Raw genomic sequence first — 10,806 nt, forward strand, 5'->3', positions numbered from 1 at the left:
TATCCAGCTGCAGGATGTTGAATGTAAGAAGGAGACAATAAAAATGACAGGGAAATGTAGCAAATTTGACAGTGGTATATCTTAAAACAGCAAGTGTATAGGGGTTTAAATCAAATCCCAGCGATTATCCTTGTGTATATACAGTAAATAACAAATTAGGATATAGAGTACAAAAATTATTGTGGATGTTCATGTAACTGTAATGCTGGAACAGGTTAGCGGATAACCTGGAAAACCATTGAATTGACTTTAGTCAGACAAAATATTTTATAACATCCAGCATATTAAATGACTGTGCAAAAATAGCAGGTCATTAATTACTAATAAATATCTTGTATTCAAAATGATGAAATGCAATTACAAAGATGAAAAAAAAGGGGGGCTGATATTACCGCGCTGGGTATTGTGCTGAAAAGACCCTTACAGTAGTCCTGTGAGGCCGTCCCGTGATTGCAGGTACCGCTGGCTTAGTAGAGACCCCGGTGTCTCGATTGGTGATGGAGGGGAGGGCGCCGGGCGCCGCCGGCCTGGCGGGGACGATCGCAAGTGCGGGAAGCCGTCCACTGAGTGGTCCTGTGAAGCCGTCCCGTGATTGCAGATGCCGCTGGCTTGATGGAGACCCCGTGTCTTGATTGGTAAGGGAGGAGAGGGCGCCGGGCAGCCGTTCACTGCTGCAACGGAGACGGAACAGTCAGAGGAGATTCTGGGTACACTGAGGCTGAGGAAAAAAACGTGGCTTCTATCAGTCAGAGAGAAATGGTGTAGTCGGAAGACGCGTTTCACCCGTACACCGGGCTTGGTCACTTCCTGTTGAAGACTGGGTCCCGGCGGTGCTTTTAACTGCAGGATAACCTGGATCATCCAATCAGGCGTATATGTGTTGATTAATTAATTGGCTACTGTGATCGACTTGTATCCTCCGGATAAATTGCAATTGCTCATAATCAGTTGTTGATTACCAGGAGATGTCGTTGTACATGTAAAAGAAAAAAAAAAATTTAAAAGAAGAAAAAGAAAGGTTTTTAAAAACACAACCAAAATTAGTAGTCATAGATATTCTGATATGAGAATTATAGGTAATAACCAAAGAAATGAAGACTGAATTAGACATTAGTGATTGCAGGTGATTAGTTAACTATGCAAACATGTAAGTACTGATGGAATCAACATAATGAGAGCGTGAAAGACGCGGTTTGTTAATAAATTAATTAAGGAATAATAACTTGACTAGGAACCACATGCTGGGTTGAAAGAATAGATGTGTGGCCTGATTTGAGGCTGCAAATAATCAGATTACCTTGGACTGTAACTAGGACAGTATAAAAATTAATTAATGGAACGAGTGCTGTGAAGTGCCCTGGTAAATGATAATAGGGGATTGGGTTAATGAAACTATATTATGTTATGCCTAGGTAAATGAACTGATTAAGAATAATACTGGAGAATAAATTTGAAAAAATGGGTGGTACATATGACACAATCAGTTCATACCTAATTAGGATTGGCATTATTCTGAAGCAAAGAGTAGTAAACACAGTTTAGATCTGTGACTGGTGAACTTAAGGGGACCCTTTTAATGTTCACCTGAGGGAGCAGGATGTGTCAGCTCATAATAGGTACCTATGTATTGATAGTAAAGGAATCTGGGAGGAATGAGGGGGAAGGAGGGTAGTATGGTTTAGAAAAGGGGGTGGCAGGGAGAGGGGGAAATGGGCAAGCGGAGGAGAGGATGGAAGGGGTGATGGACTATTGCAGGTTAAGGTTGCTTGCAGTATGGTGAACAGGGCGGGGGTTGACAGGGAGCGCTGGGGGGATGAGAAATGGGTAAAAGCAGAGTGCAGTGAGGAGAAAAGTGGAGAGTGCATATGTAGCTGGGGTATAGTGGGGTATGAAGTTATATTGTAAAATATATGTTGTAATGATAGTGGTATTGCAGGGGTTAGGAGGGGGGGGGGGGGAAAGGGGAAAAAAAGGGTGTGTAGGAGTGAATGGGATTGTGTGGTAGTGCTATGGGATGGTCAAGTGAGAGTAAGATAGATGTACTGTGGAGTCGTGTGCAGATTCATTGGAAATAATGATGTAAGGTTAACGAGTAAGAACATATTGTTTGGTAATGTGAGTATCATAGAAATACACTATAGTTGATGTACTCGTTTAGTCCTAAAGGTTTAAGCCCTCCCAGCTTAAAGGTCCATTCACTTTCTTTCTTAATGAGTTCCTTACTTAGGTCACCCCCACGTATGCCTAAGTGAACTCTATCCAAGCCTACTGTTTAATTTGCAGCTGCAATCAACGTTATATCGGCATGACCACGAGGAAATTCAAAACCCGAATCTTGGAACACATGGGTACTATCAGGAATGCCTCATCCGATCTTCAGAAAGGCAAAAAATTGACATCGGTAGCCAGACATTTCCATGCTCATCACCATGATTCTCCATGTGAAATGCGGGCATTTGGCTTGGATAGAGTTCACTTAGGCATACGTGGGGGTAACCTAAGTAAGGAACTCATTAAGAAAGAAAGTGAATGGACCTTTAAGCTGGGAGGGCTTAAACCTTTAGGACTAAACGAGTACATCAACTATAGTGTATTTCTATGATGCTCACATTACCAAACAATATGTTCTTACTCGTTAACCTTACATCATTATTTCCAATGAATCTGCACACGACTCCACAGTACATCTATCTTACTCTCACTTGACCATCCCATAGCACTACCACACAATCCCATTCACTCCTACACACCCTTTTTTTCCCCTTTCCCCCCCCCCCTCCTAACCCCTGCAATACCACTATCATTACAACATATATTTTACAATATAACTTCATACCCCACTATACCCCAGCTACATATGCACTCTCCACTTTTCTCCTCACTGCACTCTGCTTTTACCCATTTCTCATCCCCCCAGCGCTCCCTGTCAACCCCCGCCCTGTTCACCATACTGCAAGCAACCTTAACCTGCAATAGTCCATCACCCCTTCCATCCTCTCCTCCGCTTGCCCATTTCCCCCTCTCCCTGCCACCCCCTTTTCTAAACCATACTACCCTCCTTCCCCCTCATTCCTCCCAGATTCCTTTACTATCAATACATAGGTACCTATTATGAGCTGACACATCCTGCTCCCTCAGGTGAACATTAAAAGGGTCCCCTTAAGTTCACCAGTCACAGATCTAAACTGTGTTTACTACTCTTTGCTTCAGAATAATGCCAATCCTAATTAGGTATGAACTGATTGTGTCATATGTACCACCCATTTTTTCAAATTTATTCTCCAGTATTATTCTTAATCAGTTCATTTACCTAGGCATAACATAATATAGTTTCATTAACCCAATCCCCTATTATCATTTACCAGGGCACTCCACAGCACTCGTTCCATTAATTAATTTTTATACTGTCTTAGTTACAGTCCAAGGTAATCTGATTATTTGCAGCCTCAAATCAGGCCACACATCTATTCTTTCAACCCAGCATGTGGTTCCTAGTCAAGTTATTGTTCCTTAATTAATTTATTAACAAACCGCGTCTTTCACGCTCTCATTATGTTGATTCCATCAGTACTTACATGTTTGCATAGTTAACCAATCACCTGCAATCACTAATATCTAATTCAGTCTTCATTTCTTTGGTTATTACCTATAATTCTCATATCAGAATATCTATGACTACTAATTTTGGTTGTGCTTTTAAAAACCTTTCTTTTTCTTCTTTTAAAAAAATTTTTCTTTTACATGTACAACGACATCTCCTGGTAATCAACAACTGATTATGAGCAATTGCAATTTATCCGGAGGATACAAGTCGATCACAGTAGCCAATTAATTAATCAACACATATACGCCTGATTGGATGATCCAGGTTATCCTGCAGTTAAAAGCACCGCCGGGATCCAGTCTTCAACAGGAAGTGACCAAGCCCGGTGTACGGGTGAAACGCGTCTTCCGACTACACCATTTCTCTCTGACTGATAGAAGCCACGGTTTTTTCCTCAGCCTCAGTGTACCCAGAATCTCCTCTGACTGTTCCGTCTCCGTTGCAGCAGTGAACGGCTTCCCGCATTTGCGATCGTCCCCGCCAGGCCGGCGGCGCCCGGCGCCCTCTCCTCCCTTACCAATCAAGACACGGGGTCTCCATCAAGCCAGCGGCATCTGCAATCACGGGACGGCTTCACAGGACCACTCAGTGGACGGCTTCCCGCACTTGCGATCGTCCCCGCCAGGCCGGCGGCGCCCGGCGCCCTCCCCTCCATCACCAATCGAGACACCGGGGTCTCTACTAAGCCAGCGGTACCTGCAATCACGGGACGGCCTCACAGGACTACTGTAAGGGTCTTTTCAGCACAATACCCAGCGCGGTAATATCAGCCCCCCTTTTTTTTCATCTTTGTAATTGCATTTCATCATTTTGAATACAAGATATTTATTAGTAATTAATGACCTGCTATTTTTGCACAGTCATTTAATATGCTGGATGTTATAAAATATTTTGTCTGACTAAAGTCAATTCAATGGTTTTCCAGGTTATCCGCTAACCTGTTCCAGCATTACAGTTACATGAACATCCACAATAATTTTTGTACTCTATATCCTAATTTGTTATTTACTGTATATACACAAGGATAATCGCTGGGATTTGATTTAAACCCCTATACACTTGCTGTTTTAAGATATACCACTGTCAAATTTGCTACATTTCCCTGTCATTTTTATTGTCTCCTTCTTACATTCAACATCCTGCAGCTGGATACTTTTTTACAGCCTGCTGGTTACATTGTCATTTCTTTCTATACTTGGGCTTTGTTTTGCGCTCTCTGACACTTTGTGTCTTGCAAATTTCTGAATCTCAATATTATCTCTATCTCCAGCAGTTTTATCTATTTTCATTCATCTCTGTATTTCGTGGACTCTCACCATTTGATTCAGGGCCAAGCACCTGTCTAACATTGGCAGCAGATCCATCTGGCTTCCTCTACCTCTAATATCTGTCTTAAATAACTATGTAATTTCGTGGACTCTCATCAGTGATTCCAGAGCTTCCAATTATTGTTCAAATTTCTCTACTATCATACCACACTGGAAACGCCCGAAGCCGTCTGATCTCGGAAGCTAATCAGTGTCGGGCTGGGTCAGTACTCAAATGGGCGACCATTGAGGAATACTCAGTTTAGTAGAGCCCATTGGTCTAGCCCTATAGTGTCTAACACTGACAGATGATTCGCACTGCCACCTTACTTTCCACCCTTTATTATCGATAAGATTAACCAGCATCTGGACTGTTGTATTTATTTCGAATTTGACACTGACAGGGAACAGGTTATAATGTGGTAGAACGTGCCGTTTAAAAATCTAAACAATTTGTTTATAAACACTCAATCTCCTCTATCAGTCAGAATTTAGTTTTCATTGTGTATCAAGTACTTTGTACTATCTGAATATATATACTATCATCTTCTTTGATCATTATCTTCTTCATGAACCACTTGTTATCTTAATCTTGTTGAATTATTAAAAATTTACACTTTTAATCTATTCTGACCATTATTTAAAATTCATTTCAAGTCAAAGAGTGCGCCCACAAAAGAGTCTTCTTTTCTCCGTAATTTCTCACTATTTTTCTATTGTAATATACTGTACTGTTACTGTACTTTACATTCAATAGAGATACTGTTTGCATACAGGTTTTACATGAATAATGGCAATGCTGCAGGAGCATCTCATTATCTAAAATACACCATGGCTATGGGTGGGGATACAGTAAGTGAGTCCTGTCACCATAAGCTGTCTGCTGTGTACAGCAGATTTCCGTCTGGGATGCATTTCTGTGTTTGCAATAAAATAAAAACCATTTTACCGTACATTTAGTGTATACTAGAGATGAGCGGGTTCGGTTTCTCTGAATCCGAACCCGCACGAACTTCATGTTTTTTTTCACGGGTCCGAGCGACTCGGATCTTCCCGCCTTGCTCGGTTAACCAGAGCGCGCCCGAACGTCATCATGACGCTGTCGGATTCTCGCAAGACTCGGATTCTATATAAGGAGGCGCGCGTCGCCGCCATTTTCACACGTGCATTGAGATTGATAGGGAGAGGACGTGGCTGGCGTCCTCTCCATTTAGATTAGGAGAGAGAGAGAGATTGACCTGAGGCTGATACTGTAGAAGAGAGTGCAGAGTTTAGTGACTGACCACAGTGACCACCAGCAGTGCAGTTGTTTTATTTAATATATCCGTTCTCTGCCTGAAAAAAACGGTACACACAGTGACTCAGTCACATACCATATCTGTGTGCACTGCTCAGCCCAGTGTGCTGCATGCCTGCATCATCTATGTATATATTATATATCTGACTGTGCTCAGCTCACACAGCTTATAATTGTGGGGGAGACTGGGGAGCACTGCAGTGCCAGTTATAGGTTATAGCAGGAGCCAGGAGTACAAGACAGTCACATACCATATCTGTGTGCACTGCTCAGCCCAGTGTGCTGCATCATCTATGTATATATTATATATCTGACTGTGCTCAGCTCACACAGCTTATAATTGTGGGGGAGACTGGGGAGCACTGCAGTGCCAGTTATAGGTTATAGCAGGAGCCAGGAGTACATATTATATTAAAATTAAACAGTGCACACTTTTGCTGCAGGAGTGCCACTGCCAGTGTGACTGACCAGTGACCTGACCACACTGACCACCAGTATAGTTAGTAGTATACTATATTGTGATTGCCTGAAAAAGTTAAACACTCGTCGTGTGACTTCACTTGTGTGGTGTTTTTTTTTTAATTCTATAAAAAACTCATTCTGCTGACAGACAGTGTCCAGCAGGTCCGTCATTATATAATATATATACCTGTCCGGCTGCAGTAGTGATATATATATATTTTTTATATCATTATTTATCATCCAGTCGCAGCAGACACAGTACGGTAGTTCACGGCTGTAGCTACCTCTGTGTCGGCACTCGGCAGTCCATCCATAATTGTATACCACCTACCCGTGGTTTTTTTTTCTTTCTTCTTTATACATACATACTACTACATCTCTTTATCAACCAGTCTATATTAGCAGCAGACACAGTACAGTACAGTAGTTCACTGCTGTGGCTACCTCTGTGTCGGCACTCGGCAGTCCGTCCATAATTGTATACCACCTAACCGTGGTTTTTTTTCTTTCTTCTTTATACATACATACTACGACATCTCTTTATCAACCAGTCTATATTAGCAGCAGACACAGTACAGTACGGTAGTTCACGGCTGTGGCTACCTCTGTGTCGGCACTCGGCAGTCCGTCCATAATTCTATACCACCTAACCGTGGTTTTTTTTTCTTTCTTCTTCATACATACATACTACGACATCTCTTTATCAACCAGTCTATATTAGCAGCAGACACAGTACAGTACGGTAGTTCACGGCTGTGGCTACCTCTGTGTCGGCACTCGGCAGTCCGTCCATAATTGTATACCACCTAACCGTGGTTTTTTTTTCTTTCTTCTTCATACATACATACTACGACATCTCTTTATCAACCAGTCTATATTAGCAGCAGACACAGTACAGTACGGTAGTTCACGGCTGTGGCTACCTCTGTGTCGGCACTCGGCAGTCCGTCCATAATTGTATACCACCTAACCGTGGTTTTTTTTTCTTTCTTCTTCATACATACATACTACGACATCTCTTTATCAACCAGTCTATATTAGCAGCAGACACAGTACAGTACGGTAGTTCACGGCTGTGGCTACCTCTGTGTCGGCACTCGGCAGTCCGTCCATAATTGTATACCACCTAACCGTGGTTTTTTTTTCTTTCTTCTTTATACATACATACTACGACATCTCTTTATCAACCAGTCTATATTAGCAGCAGACACAGTACAGTACGGTAGTTCACGGCTGTGGCTACCTCTGTGTCGGCACTCGGCAGTCCGTCCATAATTGTATACCACCTAACCGTGGTTTTTTTTTCTTTCTTCTTCATACATACATACTACGACATCTCTTTATCAACCAGTCTATATTAGCAGCAGACACAGTACAGTACGGTAGTTCACGGCTGTGGCTACCTCTGTGTCGGCACTCGGCAGTCCGTCCATAATTGTATACCACCTACCCGTGGTTTTTTTTTCTTTCTTCTTCATACATACATACTACTACATCTCTTTATCAACCAGTCTATATTAGCAGCAGACACAGTACAGTACGGTAGTTCACGGCTGTGGCTACCTCTGTGTCGGCACTCGGCAGTCCGTCCATAATTGTATACCACCTACCCGTGGTTTTTTTTTCTTTCTTCTTCATACATACATACTACGACATCTCTTTATCAACCAGTCTATATTAGCAGCAGACACAGTACAGTACGGTAGTTCACGGCTGTGGCTACCTCTGTGTCGGCACTCGGCAGTCCGTCCATAATTGTATACCACCTAACCGTGGTTTTTTTTTCTTTCTTCTTCATACATACATACTACGACATCTCTTTATCAACCAGTCTATATTAGCAGCAGACACAGTACGGTAGTTCACGGCTGTAGCTACCTCTGTGTCGGCACTCGGCAGTCCGTCCATAATTGTATACTAGTATCCATCCATCTCCATTGTTTACCTGAGGTGCCTTTTAGTTGTGCCTATTAAAATATGGAGAACAAAAATGTTGAGGTTCCAAAATTAGGGAAAGATCAAGATCCACTTCCACCTCGTGCTGAAGCTGCTGCCACTAGTCATGGCCGAGACGATGAAATACCAGCAACGTCATCTGCCAAGGCCGATGCCCAATGTCATAATACAGAGCATGTCAAATCCAAAACACCAAATATCAGTAAAAAAAAGGACTCCAAAACCTAAAATAAAATTGTCGGAGGAGAAGCGTAAACTTGCCAATATGCCATTTACCACACGGAGTGGCAAGGAACGGCTGAGGCCCTGGCCTATGTTCATGGCTAGTGGTTCAGCTTCACATGAGGATGGAGGCACTCAGCCTCTCGCTAGAAAAATGAAAAGACTCAAGCTGGCAAAAGCAGTAGCACCGCAAAGAACTGTGCGTTCTTCGAAATCCCAAATCCACAAGGAGAGTCCAATTGTGTCGGTTGCGATGCCTGACCTTCCCAACACTGGACGTGAAGAGCATGCGCCTTCCACCATTTGCACGCCCCCTGCAAGTGCTGGAAGGAGCACCCGCAGTCCAGTTCCTGATAGTCAGATTGAAGATGTCAGTGTTGAAGTACACCAGGATGAGGAGGATATGGGTGTTGCTGGCGCTGGGGAGGAAATTGACCAGGAGGATTCTGATGGTGAGGTGGTTTGTTTAAGTCAGGCACCCGGGGAGACACCTGTTGTCCGTGGGAGGAATATGGCCGTTGACATGCCTGGTGAAAATACCAAAAAAATCAGCTCTTCGGTGTGGAACTATTTCAACAGAAATGCGGACAACAGGTGTCAAGCCGTGTGTTCCCTTTGTCAAGCTGTAATAAGTAGGGGTAAGGACGTTAACCACCTCGGAACATCCTCCCTTATACGTCACCTGCAGCGCATTCATAATAAGTCAGTGACAAGTTCAAAAACTTTGGGTGACAGCGGAAGCAGTCCACTGACCAGTAAATCCCTTCCTCTTGTAACCAAGCTCACGCAAACCACCCCACCAACTCCCTCAGTGTCAATTTCCTCCTTCCCCAGGAATGCCAATAGTCCTGCAGGCAATGTCACTGGCAATTCTGACGAGTCCTCTCCTGCCTGGGATTCCTCCGATGCATCCTTGCGTGTAACGCCTACTGCTGCTGGCGCTGCTGTTGTTGCTGCTGGGAGTCGATGGTCATCCCAGAGGGGAAGTCGTAAGCCCACTTGTACTACTTCCAGTAAGCAATTGACTGTTCAACAGTCCTTTGCGAGGAAGATGAAATATCACAGCAGTCATCCTGCTGCAAAGCGGATAACTGAGGCCTTGACAACTATGTTGGTGTTAGACGTGCGTCCGGTATCCGCCGTTAGTTCACAGGGAACTAGACAATTTATTGAGGCAGTGTGCCCCCGTTACCAAATACCATCTAGGTTCCACTTCTCTAGGCAGGCGATACCGAGAATGTACACGGACCTCAGAAAAAGACTCACCAGTGTCCTAAAAAATGCAGTTGTACCCAATGTCCACTTAACCACGGACATGTGGACAAGTGGAGCAGGGCAGGGTCAGGACTATATGACTGTGACAGCCCACTGGGTAGATGTATGGACTCCCGCCGCAAGAACAGCAGCGGCGGCACCAGTAGCAGCATCTCGCAAACGCCAACTCTTTCCTAGGCAGGCTACGCTTTGTATCACCGGTTTCCAGAATACGCACACAGCTGAAAACCTCTTACGGCAACTGAGGAAGATCATCGCGGAATGGCTTACCCCAATTGGACTCTCCTGTGGATTTGTGGCATCGGACAACGCCAGCAATATTGTGTGTGCATTAAATATGGGCAAATTCCAGCACGTCCCATGTTTTGCACATACCTTGAATTTGGTGGTGCAGAATTATTTAAAAAACGACAGGGGCGTGCAAGAGATGCTGTCGGTGGCCAGAAAAATTGCGGGACACTTTCGGCGTACAGGCACCACGTACAGAAGACTGGAGCACCACCAAAAACTACTGAACCTGCCCTGCCATCATCTGAAGCAAGAAGTGGTAACGAGGTGGAATTCAACCCTCTATATGCTTCAGAGGTTGGAGGAGCAGCAAAAGGCCATTCAAGCCTATACAATTGAGCACGATATAGGAGGTGGAATGCACCTGTCTCAAGCGCAGTGGAGAATGATTTCAA

The 10,806-nt window shown here is 43.8% G+C and overlaps 1 pseudogene; it reads left to right on the top strand.

Moving 5' to 3' along the window:
* Positions 1 to 5,064: 5,064 nt before the first annotated feature.
* Positions 5,065 to 5,183, top strand: LOC134963971 (5S ribosomal RNA; annotated as a pseudogene).
* Positions 5,184 to 10,806: the final 5,623 nt, after the last annotated feature.

The sequence above is a fragment of the Pseudophryne corroboree genome, chromosome 9 (genome assembly GCF_028390025.1).
Source record: "Pseudophryne corroboree isolate aPseCor3 chromosome 9, aPseCor3.hap2, whole genome shotgun sequence".
Lineage (NCBI taxonomy): Eukaryota > Metazoa > Chordata > Amphibia > Anura > Myobatrachidae > Pseudophryne > Pseudophryne corroboree.